The following is a 12,253-nucleotide window of genomic DNA, read 5'->3' on the forward strand; positions in this document are numbered from 1 at the left end:
CAGCACCTTTCACAGAACCACTTTCAGAGCTGATTTGGAGGGCACACAAGTGAATCAGTCTTTTCACTTTATGGATAATTTTGACTTTGATTCAAAACTGCACGACTGAGTCTCTGCTTGATACTCCAGACTCAACTCTGAATGACTCACGCTTAATTTGCAAGAATTAAATCAGCGCACAAAGAATGCATATTGCTACCTTTGCAGGGTTTGCCGAGAAAGATCTTTTGTTCCCCAATTGCTTTAAAATTTCCAAAGAAGGGTTGCCAAAGATCTGCTGAGCAATATCAGCATCAATGAGGTAGGGCACACCTGCCTGGGGAAACTCCACAGGAGAGCCCAACAGTCCCTGATGGGCACCTTCTGGTACATGGGCCACAAGTCAGCCATACCAGCTGCCACCCAAGAGGGAAGCTGCCTTCTGAGAAGAGGCTGCCAAGCTGGAGTGACATTCCTCAGCACCCCACCTCCATCCACTCACCCCAGACCCCAGATCATCACCAACACGAGTGGAGGGGATGTGTACTTCTGGGAAAAGGTAATTACGGAAAAGGTGTGACTTCTCTGCTCTGGCTTACTTCCCATCAGGCAGCTGAGTGTAAATGATTCCCATGTCCCAGGGGAGGGTGGAATCGCAAGAGGGAAAGAATCTGGGGCAGAACCAGTTTTACACTTACCTGAATGAGAAATAAACTTTTATCTGTTAAGTCATTAAAATGTGGAGATTTTTTTCTTTTTTGGTTATTGCAACTAGCAAACCCTTATAGAGCTGCCCAAATTGGATTGCACTGAAATATAAATATATAAACACAGAATTTATCCCAGTACCTGGCACATGAGAGGCTCTCAAGAAATGTGCATTGGGCGAAGGCAGAAATGAATCTAAAATATAAAATTTCATGATGTACTTTGTCAAAAGGAGGTTAGGAAATGCTCATAAATAGTTCAGGATGTCAAAGGTGTTTTCATTCCCTGGTAATTCAGCTGGTAAAGAATCTGCCTGTGATTCAGGAGACCTCGGTTCAATTCCTGGGTCAGGAATATCGCCTCGGGAAGGGATAGACTACCCACTCCAGTATTCATGGACTTCCCTGGTGGCACAGATGATAAAGAATTCACCTGCAGTGTGGGACACCTGGGTTCGATCCCTGGGTTGGGAAGATCCCCTGGAGAAGGGCATGGCAACCCTCTCTAGTATTCTTGCCTGGAGAATCCCCATGGACAGATGAGCCTGGCAAACTACAGGCCATGGGGTTGCAAAGAGTTGGACATGACTGAGTGACTAAGGACACAGCAGTCAGAGGTGTTTTAATACACCTTGTTGACCCCTGGTTCTCCAGCTGCACATGGAAGTACAAGCAGGAAATGAATTGTAGCTGGCACAGGAAAAGGAGCTGTACCATGGAGTGGATTTCTGAGTCAAAGGAGATCATCTTCATGCCTGGAGAGCACCAAAAACAGACTAAGGAGCCCTTCCCATTAGGTCGACTGGAGGCTTCTTGGCTGGCTATCGGGTGTACTGTAGAGCCCTGTGCAGAAACAGTGTCACAGCCTGGAACTTGCTGCTTCCTGGAACCTAGGATAGGTCTTCACAGATGAGGAAACCGCATCCCAGGGAAGTGGGTAACTCACCCAGGAACCCTCTGTCATCAGCAGACCCACAGCTCAAGGCAAGAAAGTATGGATTCAGAGTGGGAACAAGAACTCAGTTACCTGGATTTGGGGCTTCCCAGGTGGCTAGGTGGTAAAGAATCTGCCTGCCAATACAGGAGATGCAGGTTTGATCCCTGGGTCGAGAAGATCCCCCAGGGAAGGAAATGGCAACCCACTCCAGTATTCTTGCCTGGGAAATCCCATGGACACAGGAGCCTGGTGGGCTATAATCCATGGGGTTGCAGAGAGTTGGACACCACTTAGCAACTAAACAACAACAACCTGGATTTGAATCCTTGCAAATTACTTAAGGTTCTCATGCTTCTGTTTCCTCATCTTTAAAATGGGAATAATTAGAACGATACCTACAATGGGGTTGTTACGAAGATGAAATGAGTTTATATACTGAAGTGGATTTAAATATACTGATGTAGAGACCTTTTCCTGTATCAGCATTCTTTGGCCTTCAGAATGAAGACCTTCAACACCATGAAAAATGGGGAATCATAAAGAAGCAGAGGATGCCAGATGCTCAGAACACACAGCCCGAGAAACCAAAACCTCATTGTAGAATCAAGTGTATGAATTGATGCTTGGTGCACATGGAGTCATTCAAGAGGAATGGAGCAGTCAGGCCTTACTCATGTCTCAGGAATGCTCTAATGAGAGTGTAAGTACACTAGTGTTCCTTGGTGCATGAAAGAAAAGAAAATATAGCAAATGTAAAGTTAATCCTAAATGAGAAAGAGAAGTAGCCAGGAAGGGAACATGGTCAAATACTGCTTTTCTCTGGTTTGAATGGTAAGATTCAGGAGACACTGACTGTTACAGATTGTATATTGCAAAGAAGTTCATCTGGCTCTAGAAATTATAGAATGCCAGGTTTTTACAGAATTGTCTCGAATCAGTTAGTGTTTCATTGAACAAAGCACACAGCCTCTCATCAAGTTTTCCTGGCCCAACCTTCATGCCAGGGAGGAATTCCTTAATATATCCACAGCAGATGGTTGCCAACTTCTGCTTGGATGTTCCGTGATGGGGCCTCAGGGAGCCACGGGCCGCCCACTGGTTACCAGGCAGCTTTAACTGTTAGAGTATTCTCCCCTGAGCAAAGCCAGCAATCTGCTTCCCTGGAATGCTGGCCCATTGTTCCTGCATTCATCTTCTGCTGTGAAACATAATACATGTCTTTGCTCTCTCCCTTTTGATGGTGATGGAGTGGAATTAGACCTTTCCGGGGAAGAAAGCTGGCTTTGACATTAACTTAGCTATTGGATCTCAGATCAGTTGATTAAGCTCTCATTGTCTTGACTTATTTATCTTTAAAGAGGGGCCTTGAATTTTCAGAAGGTTCTTGTGATAGGTAGAGGAAATAAGCATGATGTCCATAAAATATGGAAGATAGAGCCTGGACCCAAGTATTTATCCAAGAGATAGTAATTAGAATGATCGTTATTTGGGTTCAGCTCTTGGGACCCCAAAGTCTTCTCTAAGCTGAATAATCTCCATTTCCTCCAGCAGCTCCCACCTGACCTGGTGGTCAGCTCCCACCCCATTCTGTCTGCCTCTCTTTCAATGCTTACCATCAGGATTCATGTCTCCTTCCTTTATTGGTCTTCATCCTGGAGAGACCTGCAATGCAGCGAGCCTCAAGGAAGAAGAGCTGCAGTGGGCTCCTGGAGTAGGAGTCAAAGGGTTATTTATAACTTGGGGGACCTGGGCCATTCTCGGTGGGAGGAGGTCTTTGGGGGGAAGGACTCTGGAGAAAGTCAGGGTCAAGACCTGGAGCTCAGAGGTGGCTACTCCAGGGCTCTCATATATGGAGGGAGGAAAAGCTAAAGGGGGAGATTCAAGCTTTTCTCCCAGAGCTTTCAAGCCTTCTCCAAGGAAAAAGAAGCCAGCTGGGATTCAATGGAGATATTCTGATTACTCAGCCATAAAAAAGAATGAAATATCACCATTTGCAGCAATATGGGTGGACCTGGAGATTATCTTACTAAGTGAAGTAAGTCAGACAAAGACAAATATCATGCTATCACTTACCTGTGGAATCTGAACAATAATACAAATAAGTCTATATACAAAACAGACACAGAAAGCAAACTGATGGTTACCAAAAGGGATTGGGAGAGATAAACTGGGAGGATGGGATTAACAGATACAAACTACTATACATAACACAGACAAGCCACGAGGATTACTACATAGCACAAAGAACTATATTCGGTATCTTATAACAACCTGTAATGGAAAATAATCTGGAAAAAAATAGATTTAACTGAATCACTTTGCTGTGCCCCTGAAACAAACACAGTATTGTAAATCAACTATATGTTTTTTAAAAAAGACCAAAAATGAAGTGAAAGAAGGATCCTCTTGCCAAATTCTATTTATCATCCTTGATTTCGGCACCACAGGGTCATGAAAATGGTTTAAGTTTGTGCCCCCCTTTTGCACCCACACTGCTGAGGATGCTACTCAGTGACTAAGCTTGTGGCCAACTGACACCTTTAAATTTTTTTCAAAAGAACCACTTTTAAGCAAGTTTTCCTTGTCCTAAACATGAATTACTGATTTTGAAGATCAAATGGGGAAATTTGTAAGAAACTAGCACAGTGCCTAGCCAGTTGTAAGCACTAAATAAATGATACTATTTTTTAGTAATATTAGTAGGGAAAACAGTGGAAACAGTGTCAGATTTTATTTTTTTCGTCTCCAAAATCACTGCAGATGGTGATTGCAGCCATGAAATTAAAAGATGCTTACTCCTTGGAACGAAAGTTATGACCAACCTAGACAGCATGTTAAAAAGCAGACACATTACTTTGCCAATAAAAGTCCATCTAGTCAAGGCTATGGTTTTTCCAGTAGTCATGTATGGATGTGAGAGTTGGACTGTGAAGAAAGCTGAGCGCCGAAGAATTGATGCTTTTGAACTGTGGTGTTGGAGTAGACTCTTGAGAGTCCCTTGGACTGCAAGGAGATCCAACCAGTCCATCCTAAAGGAGATCAGCCCTGGGTATTCATTGGAAGGACTGATGTTGAAGCTGAAACTCCAATACTTTGGCCACCTCATGTGAAGAGTTGACTCATTGGAAAAGACCCTGATGCTGGAAAGGATTGGGGGCAGGCGGAGAAGGGGACGACAGAGGATGAGATGGTTGGATGGCATCACCAACTCGATGGACATGAGTTTGGGTAAACTCCGGGAGTTGTTAACGGACAGGGAGGTCTGGCGTGCTGCGATTCATGGGGTCGCAAAGAGTCGGACACGACTGAGTGACTGAACTGAACTGAACTGAGCACAGTGCCTAGCCAGTTGTAAGCACTAAATAAATGATACTATTTTATTAGTAATATTAGTATAAGACAATATTGCTAATTAACATAATTAATAAATATTACGAATAATATTGTATTAGCCTTGTTAGGTTTAATTTTCCTGACTTTAGCAATTTACCCTATTGAGGTTGAGTTGTCTATCACATCTGCTACACACACACACACACACACACACACACAGCTTTCCAGCCTCAAGCTAGACACATGTAGCATGTGGGATTTTCCCTGACCAGGGATCAAATCCATGCCCCCTGCATTGAAAGTGCAGAGACTTAACCACCAGGGAAGTCCTAGACACATTTTTAACCAGTGTGCTTTCTGAGTCTATCCCAGAAATTAACATAGTGACAGAATCTGATAGACCCTGGTACACAGAGTGTTCACTCATTTGAAGGAATTTTGTCACTAACTTTCCTCTTCTATTCCAGAAATATATTTCTCTTCAACGTCCAAAATTTTAAAGAACTTTTTCCCACTGGCATTAGCATTACCCTCTCTATTATATAAATTCAAACTGGAAATATCTGTGGAGGAAACACATATGAATCCCTTAAAACCTTAGACTGAGCAAGGCAGTGAACAGGAGCATCCTGGGCTGTGCAGAAAAGGTAGAAGCGGTAGGCTAAGAGGAGACAAACCAGTGAAGGAAGGGGCGACTGGGCAGACCACAGACTTTGTTCACATCCCACATTTGTCTTGGAAAGACGTTTTAATAAATCTTAAACAGAGTATAGTGGGTCAAATGGTGGCCCCCAGAAAGGATATTGTCATGTCCTGATCCCTGGAAGTTGTCGTTGTGACCTTATTCGGAAAAAAAGTTCTTCACAGACGTAAATAAGTCAAGGGTCCTGAGAGGAGCTCCTCCCAGATTATCCAGGTGGGCCCTAAATCCAATGACATGCATCCTTGTAAGAGACAAGCAGAGAGAGATTTGAGACATGGGAGGAGAAGGTCATGTGAAGACAGAGCAAAGGTTGGAGTGACACAGCCAAGGAACGCCAGGGGCCACCAGCAGCTGGAAGAGGCCAGGAAGGACTCTCCTCCTGAACTTTCAGAGGATGTGTGGCTCAGAGGACACCTTGATTTCAGACTTCTGGCCTCCAGAACTGTGAGAGAATACATTTCTGTTTGTTTCGCTTCTAGTCACCAAGCTTGTGATAACTGTTACAGCAGCTACAGGTAACTAATACAGAGGGTATTTTCCTTCCCTGAGGAATCCCTCTCAGAGTCTGAAGGACCACCTCACTTCCTGGAGAAGGAGTGAACCCCGTCTAAGTTCTCAACACCTCATAACCACGAGGAAGTAGGACGTGAGGTTTAATGTTAATTGGAAAAACTCAAACAGGTGATTAAGGAATTACTCTGTCAGAAGTCAGATGATAACATCTCATGAGCAAGAGGCATCCTGATTTCATAACCAGCACGGAGGCCGGACAGGCTCTGAGGAGTTGCTGACAGGTCTGGCCTGAGGGGACGAAATGCTGCCTGGGTGACTGGCGGGGTCATCCGGGCTCCTGGTGAGGCGGGAAGGAGGCCTGGCTGCGGGCACCTGCATGTGACTGGGAGGCATCTTGGGGCTGGGACTTCCTTGTCTGCCAGAAAGTTCGCTTCCATTCCTGAAACGGGAAAAAAAAGTTGCAGCTCTAAGAATACTGCTGACGGCTATGTTCATGCCTGTGACACCTGTGAACTTTTTTTTAAAAGTAAATTCCCCCAAGTGGTTTTTAATAGGGCCATAAATTGTTGTTATTGGTCACTCAGTCATGTGTAACTCTTTGCGACCCCATGGATTGTAGCTCACCAGGCTCCCCTGTGAATGGGATTTCCCAGGCAGGAATACTGGAGTGGGTTGCGGTTCTTTCTCCAAGGGATCTTCCCAACCCAGGGATTGAACCCGTGTCTCCTGCATTGGCAGGTGGATTCTTTACCACTGAGCCATCAGGGAAGCCAGGGCCGTAAATATGCACAGACAACTCAAAGAAGCTGTCATTCTGAGTCTACAGGTGATTGTTCCTTTGTTAGTCAGGAGAGTCTGGGTTGTGCTGTGGTGGCTGACAACCCCCAAATCTCAGTAGCGTAAAACAATAAAGGTTGTTATGGGTTGAGCTGCGTCCCTCCCCTCCTCCACCCAAATTTATACATTGAAATCCCAGGTCTCAATCTCTCAGAACGCGACCATGTTCAGAGACAGGGTCTTCAAGAGGTAATTAAATTAAAGTGAGGTCATTGGGGTGGGTTCTAATCCAGTATGATGGGGGTTCTTATAAGAAGAGAACATTTGGACACACAGACACACAGAGAGATGACAATACGAAGATAAAAAGGGAAGGTGATCATCCACAGGCCAAGAAGGGAGGCTCGGGATGGGTTCCTTCCTCACAGCCTCAGAAGGAACCAGCGGAGCTGGCACTTTGTGCTCACACTTCTAAGCTGCAGCACCACGAGGAAGTACCTGTGATTGAAACCAGCCAATCTGGTGCTTTGTTATGTCAGCCCTAGCAAACTCATCCAAAGGTTCATAACTTGCTTGTGCTAAGTACCCATGGGCAAGAAGGCTGTGCTAAGGATGGTCACTTAGGAACCCTGGCTCATAGGGCAGCCACCATCTTGAATGTCACCATTGTTGGGTTGGAAAGAAAGAGTTCAGGAGGGTCTGGCACTGATCATTAAATATACCTGCTCAAAAAGGCGCAAATCACTTCTGCTCAGGACTCACTGACTGGAAGAGTCACATGGCCCCATGCAACCAACAAAGGGAGGTAAGAAGTACAGTCCAAGGTGTGCTGGGGACGTGGCATTACAGGTTCTAGTCCAAATGCAGAAGTGTGCCTCCCACAAGGGTCCTACTGAGGACCCTCAGTATTTTGGGCTCCAAAATCACTGAAGATGGTGACTGCAGCTATGAAATTAAAAGACCTACTCCTTGGAAGAAAAGCTATGACCAACCTAGACAGCCTATTAAAAAGCAGAGATGCTACTTCGCCATCAAAGGTCCGTCTAGTCAAAGCTATGGTTTTTCCAGTAGTCATGTATGGATATGAGAGTTGGATTATAAAGAAATCTGAGTGCCGAAGAATTGATGCTTTTGAACTGTGGTGTTGGAGAAGACTCTTGAGAGTCCCTTGGACAGCAAGGAGATCCAACCAGTCCACCCTAAAGGAGATCAATCCTGGGTGTTCATTGGAAGGACTGATGTTGACGCTGAAACTCCAATACTTTGGCCACCTGATGTGAAGAACTGACTCATTGGAAAAGACCCTGATTCTTGGAAAGATTGAAGAGGGGAGGAGAAGGGGACAACAGAGGATGAGATGGCTGGATGGCATCACCGACTCAATGGACATGAGTTTGCATAAGCTCCTGGAGTTGCTGATGGACAGGGAGGCCTTGCGTGCTGTGATCCATGGGGATGCGAAGAGTCAGACTCAATTGAGCGACTGACCTCACTGAACTGAGGACCCTCAGAGTGGGTAATGAATGCATTCAGTTTACAAATTCCTCAAAAAACAAAGAAAGAAAGAATGCTTTGCTTTACTCCCCTTTCGATGTCCCTAAAATACTCAGAGTCTGCATTTCCCAAAACTAACTTCTAAAATGCTTCTCTAGCTGACATCCATGTCCCCTGAGTTTTCTATGAGAAATTATATGTTCTCATTTTGATGACAGTCTATAAAAATAATATGAATACAATGTATTTCATCTAGATAAAGCATCATCTAACTCTTTGTATAAAGGTGCAGAGAGTAAATATTTGAGGCTTTGGGGGCCCTGTGGTTTCTATTGCAACTATCCAACTCAGCACTGGAGTGCAAAAGCAGACACAAACACATAGCTGACACAAATGGATGAGCAGGGCTGTGCTCATAATCAAACTTTAGTTACAAAATCGGGCAGCAGGCGGGCTTCAGCCCATGAATCATGGTTTGTTGATCCCTGATTTATGTAATTTTAGTGCCAGCATGTGCAGTTGCATTTTTCATCTATGCTAGCCCAGTGGAGGTCAAATGACTTAAAGCTTTGATGGAGAAACGAATGTTTCTCAGTAGTTCACGGGGAGAAAACTGGTGGAGGAATGGAGTCATAGAGGGCACCCAGGATCGTCTTCCTGCCTGACTGTAAGGTGCCTGCACCATGGCAGTTGGTACCACGTTCAGCAGCAGTGTCGTGGGGTGGGTGGGCTTAGACGGTAGGCTCTGGAGCCAGGCTTGTCTCTGTCACTTACGCCGTGAGTGACCGTGGGCCAGCTGTCTGACTTCTGTATTTCAGGGTCCCCCGATGGCCTCTCTGTCTCTCTCCCTGCCTCTCTCCTTCTGTTCCCACCCCGCCGCCCCCCGTCCTTTCTCTCTGTCTCTCTCCTGCGCTTCTTTTTCTTCACGACACCTCCCTTTCCTCCTCTTTTCCGCTCCTGCAGACCGACGGCCTCCGTGGGAGCTCCCTTCCGGGCGCCGGACTGTTGGCCCCTCCCCCTGGCTCCACTTTGGAGAGGAACCTTCCGGAACCTTCCAATCGCTCCGCCGTGGGATGGGCGCCCTTCTGGCTGCATCTGCGGCTGCAAGACCGAGGACTCTAGCCCAGCTTCGTCAGGTGTCTGTCCCCTTCCGCTGGAGCGCCATCATGTGTGGACCGTGTGGCATGGCACGGCCTCTGGCCGCCGTCTGCCTGGCATTCATTAAAAGAGAAACCAGGGACCCGCCAGAGTTGACGTCCGCACACAGACCTGGTCTGTGCTCAGCTGCGGCTTCCTGCTTCACGGTTGATTCCTTGATTCCCCGTCACTGCCTCCTCTCAGTGATGAAGGTCATTGTGCTTTCTGTTGATCCCAGTCAAGTAATCGAAGCTCCTAGAAGTACCCGACCTTAATGCAAAGCCTGTGCCCACTGCAGGCCCGACGGCACGTGGGATTGGCGATGCTCGGGGCCGGGAGCAGAGTCGCATCAGGTGCTGATGCTCAGTAGGCCTTGCGCCTAGTGTTTCATCGAAGGGTCAGAGCGAGAGCCGTGGGTTAGGCAGGCCCCTGGGAAGAAAGGCCACAGGGCTGCCACCTCTTCCCATGGAACTGGGGTCTGAGGGCAATGCCTCTATGTCTTCGGAGAATTTCTTCCACGTACCCTGCTCTTTGCCTTTGGTGCTCCTGCCAGGGTTGGGCTCTATTAAGGGCAGAGTTGTGTGTCTGACTCCCATCCCCTCTCCCCCATTTGGTGCCCATGCTCCATGGTGGTGGTGGTGGTGGTGGTTTAGTCGCTAAGTCGTGTCTGACCCTTGTGACCCCATGGACTGTAGCCCGCCAGGCTCCTCTGTCCATGGGATTCTCCAGGCAAGAATACTGGGGTGGGTTGCCATTTATTTCATAATTAGAGCTGCTAAGTACAATTGTCTCATATGTCTTTGTAAGGTCTAGGTATGCTTTTTTTTTTTTTTGAGACTGGCTAACCAATTGTTAAAACATCATTTCCCCAATGATGAAAACCTAATCTTAATTATATGTTGTTGTTTAGTCGCTAAGTTGCATCTGACTCTTTGGGACCCCATGGACTCTAGCAGCCAGGCTCCTCTGTCCATGGGATTCTCCAGGCAAGGATACTGCAGTGGGTTGCCATTTCCTTCTCCAGGGGCCCACGCTCCATAGGGGCCACTTTCTCCTTGTCACGCTGCAAGCCTGACATCTGGCACAGTTGCGTGGGACGTATTAGGTATTCAAGTGAATGGATAAGTGAATGGGTGCTGGGTGCTAAGGGTCTGGGCCGGGGGGAACGTAGCAGGGGAATCTACACTAGACTCTGGGGCAGGAAAGACATCCCTGAAGGATGGCATGGAGGCTGGAATCTGAGGCTCAGGGGTGAAGAGTCAGGTAGAAGGCGGGGCACAGAGCTCCAGGCAGAGAACTGCCAAGGGCAGGGAAGCCAGGTAGCAAATTAACAATGAGCCAGACCTGGAATTCGGCTCTGCGCCTCCTGGGATAGTCACGAGAACCCCAGGTTAGGTTCAGTTCTGGAAGGATTATAGTAGGTTGCTGTCTTTTCAGCCTCAAAGTGATTAAAATGATTACCCAGGAATTCCCTGGTGGTCCAGTGACTAAGACTGAAGGAAAGTTACATGGCTCAAAATACACTGGAGTTAAAACTCCCCTCCAGGTCCTCCCCACCATTCTATGCAAAACAAAGAACTCTCTCACCCGAAGAAAAAAATGGACATTAAGGCTGATTAGGACCAATCTCCAGAATTCCTTGTCCCAGCCATTTAAGAGGTAACTACTCCAAACAACCTTGGAGAAGAACAGGCCCCCTTAAGACAGTAGCTTTTCCATATATAGGTATATATATGTCTATATACACTTACTCTTTTCTTGGGTTAGGGCAGCAGCTCACTAATCTGACTGCTGGGCCTTCTCGCCTCATTAAAGGTGATCGGTTCCTGTAAAGTGCCGGTCTTGTTCTTTCTCCAAACCTCACCTTCTCTAACTTCCTTACCCTACAAAGACTGTGCTTCCATTTCAGGGGGCCTGGATTTGGTCCCTGGTGGGGGAGGGGGACTAGGATCCCATGTGCCCTATGGCTTGGCCGAGAAAAAAATCATTACTCAAACACTCACACCTAATCAGAAGACTCTTAATATTCCCTTGACTCTCAAGAGGAAACTGTAATTGCCTACTAGTCACATTGCAGCTGGGACCAAGTTACGAGGGACACCACATGCTCTGTGTGTGTGTGTGTGTGTGTGTGTGTGTGTGTGAAAGAGTTGATAATTTTAAAAAGCAAAATATCTTAGAAGCATTGAGAAGATAAATAACTAAAAAGATTAGTAAACGAGGAAAGTGTTGAGTCATTTATTTGAACCCATCAACTCAGAATGGACTAAACACCACAAATGGATAGAGATGATGCTTTTAAAACCACGAAAAAAACCCTTTATCTACCATCTGTGTTGGCTCAAAAGAAGAGTTCAGTGCTAATCCAAACCCAATGCGAGGCTGCCTGAATTAGCATCCCAGAGCTCTTAGCGCGGTAAATGTCAGGACAGGGTAAAAAGGATTCATCATCTACCCAAAGTGAAAAAAAAGTGCTTTGCATGGCTGAGGCCCTACTTTCCAGAATGGAAGCACCAAGGCATCAACAAATGTTTAATGGGGACTTACCGCATGCTGGGTCCTCACAAAGAAGTTTCCAAAAATAGCACCCGTTTGTGTGGCTGTGCTGGAAGACATCAGACAGTGGCACTCCAGTTCACTGGTCTACTGGAAGCGCCATGGAGATGGAGGGTC

General features: G+C 46.4%; 1 long non-coding RNA gene across 1 annotated transcript; it reads right to left on the reverse strand.

Annotated features, from left to right (window-relative positions):
* Positions 1 to 5,685: 5,685 nt before the first annotated feature.
* On the reverse strand, positions 5,686 to 9,469 carry LOC145534747 (uncharacterized). The gene is made up of 2 exons (XR_014074941.1): positions 9,218 to 9,469; positions 5,686 to 6,611 (listed from the first exon to the last, which is right to left on the reverse strand). It is a non-coding gene; the product is annotated as an uncharacterized LOC145534747 (long non-coding RNA).
* Positions 9,470 to 12,253: the final 2,784 nt, after the last annotated feature.

Source organism: Giraffa tippelskirchi, chromosome 14 (genome assembly GCF_054371585.1).
Source record: "Giraffa tippelskirchi isolate mGirTip1 chromosome 14, T2T-mGirTip1v1.2.pri, whole genome shotgun sequence".
Classification (NCBI taxonomy): Eukaryota; Metazoa; Chordata; class Mammalia; order Artiodactyla; family Giraffidae; genus Giraffa; species Giraffa tippelskirchi.